We start from the raw sequence: 2,375 nt of genomic DNA on the forward strand, positions 1-2,375 counted from the left end.
CTCTCCGCCTGTACTTAAAAAATGTACATAGTTAGTGGACGATTTTCCGCTGTACAGTTGGATGGTCTCGGCAAACATTCGCTTCGCGCCTCCCCCATTCTTTGTACAATCGTTCTGTTAGGATTTCAGATGTTTAACGTGTTTTTCCCTGTATATATATATATATATAAATATTATTAGTGTCATTTTGGGCGGATGTTTGCCCCGATCCGTTCAAACTTTCGGTTTGTCGTCGTCTAATCGTTTAGAGAACTGCACTTTAATGTTAAAAAATGGGCCGCTGTGTGGGCGCGCTGCACGTTTTGGCGGATGCGCCCCCAGGTCGAAATTAGCAGGCGCTGAAGTTTTGGACAATTTTAGGCAATGGCGAATGCGCCGTATATTTCGCCGGGTTGATCCTTATGGATTAAGCAGTTTTGGGCCTAAATGCGTGGAGCTTCAAGGGCTTTTTGGCCTAAAAGTTACTATTTTGCTGACTGTTGGTTGCCCACAATCGCATTTTCAGCAGCCCCCCAGTCTGCAGGCTATTTTTCAAAAATTCATTGCTCCCAAACCGGATTGGCTGGCCTGTTGCTCTTTGCTCTACTGGATAGAGCACAGCCTGCTCTATAACTACGGAAATATTATCAACTCGGCGCTGACTTGAGCCACTTTTCAGGCACTTGTTTGCTGATGGCTTTGACAAACCACTTCCCATTCTACATCCGGTTGTAGATCTGGTTACTTCCGGTTCTTCCGGTTCTGGAAGCCCTCGTTTGAAAGCGCGGACACTCGGGATTGTTCCACTTTTTGAATTTTTAAAATCGGCTCACAATTCGGTTTGCTACGTAGTGAACAGTGTGGACGGTTTGAAAAACCGGATCTTCGAAAGTTCATCAGGCCGTAGCCTTGGCGTCTTAAACCACTTTCGGTTTACCAGACAGTCAGTCAACAGCCAACACTTCGAGCTGTCTTTTACAGTTTAAAATTCCAAAATACGCCCTTAATTAAGTAAGTTTTGGGGCAAAGACTGTTGATGGGTTTGTAAAACGCACTTCAGATCCTACAGCTGGCTGTAGCCCTGGAATCTTCCGGTTCTTCCGGTACCCGGAACTTATAGAGCAAATCTTGCTCTATATTTCCAAGCAGTTTGATCGTGATCTGTGTGCTCACCGATTTTTAATGAATTTTCAAACCTTGGATGCAACAGCGCTGTTTTCCTCCGCTCTACTTTGCAGACGGTTTTTCAAAAAATTATTCCTCTTAAACCAGCTTGGATGCCAACGTGCGCTTTTGGGCCCTTTATAGAGCAAATCCTGCTCTATTTTTTCAAGCAGTTTGATCGTGATCTGTGTGCTCACCGATTTTTAATGAATTTTCAAACCTTGGATGCAACAGCGCTGTTTTGCTCCGCTCTACTTTGCAGACTGTTTTTCAAAAAATTATTCCTCTTAAACCAGCTTGGATGCCAACGTGCGCTTTTCGGCCCTTGATGGAGCAAATCCTGCTCTATTTTTGCAAGCAGTTTGATCGTGATCTGTGCGTTCACCGATTTTTAATGAATTTTGAAACCTTGGATGCAACAGCGCTGTTTTCCTCCGCCCTACTTTGCAGACTGTTTTTCAAAAAATTATTCTTGTTAAACCAGCTTGGATGCCAACGTGCGCTTTTCAGCCCTTTATAGAGCAAATGCTGCTCTATATTGTCCTTTCAGTGATTTTTAATGAATTTTCGACTGCGCCAATTTATGGAAGAGAGCAAACCAATTATTTTACTGGACTTTCGAACTCTTATAACCAACAAGTTTTTCAAGTCGATTGAAGTTTTAAATCAGGCGATTTTTAGAGCAAATTTAGCGCTTTCTCCAATGCGATTCTGGGTTCCCAATTCGTGTCTTTAATGAGAGAGTTTTGGGCGAAAATCGGTGGAAAAATTGCAGTTTTTTTGAAAATTCTGTTCTGAGTCCTCAAATGCCTCAAATCGCTGAAAACTGTCCAAAACAACAAAACCAAACCAGCCAATTTGGAATGTTTTGGACTTTTGCAGCCCGGACAGTTTATTTGCTCGATTCTTGGTACTATGGCGGATGCGCCCCAAAACAGCAAAACTGAACCCTGCAAGGTACCAGTAGAAATTGCAGAAATGTGGGGTCCTAAAGGGCTTTTGCTGTCGGGAACCCGAAGCCTCGGCGTCACTTGCCCGTTCAATCCACCCCAGAAGGGGTTTGCACGCAACGGTCGCGCATCCGCCAAACCGTCCAGCGACCAAAAAACACACGCCAGCGGCCCAAATCGCCTAAGTAGTAAATGTGTCATTAGGGAAATAAATCTGTGTAAATTAACGAAAACTTAGACGAATGCATGCGGCGTGGGGAGAGATAGACAGATGAACTCTAG

Source organism: Dendroctonus ponderosae, unplaced genomic scaffold, assembly GCF_020466585.1.
Source record: "Dendroctonus ponderosae isolate FM_Combo_2020 unplaced genomic scaffold, Dpon_F_20191213v2 Dpon_F_20191213_12, whole genome shotgun sequence".
Classification (NCBI taxonomy): domain Eukaryota; kingdom Metazoa; phylum Arthropoda; class Insecta; order Coleoptera; family Curculionidae; genus Dendroctonus; species Dendroctonus ponderosae.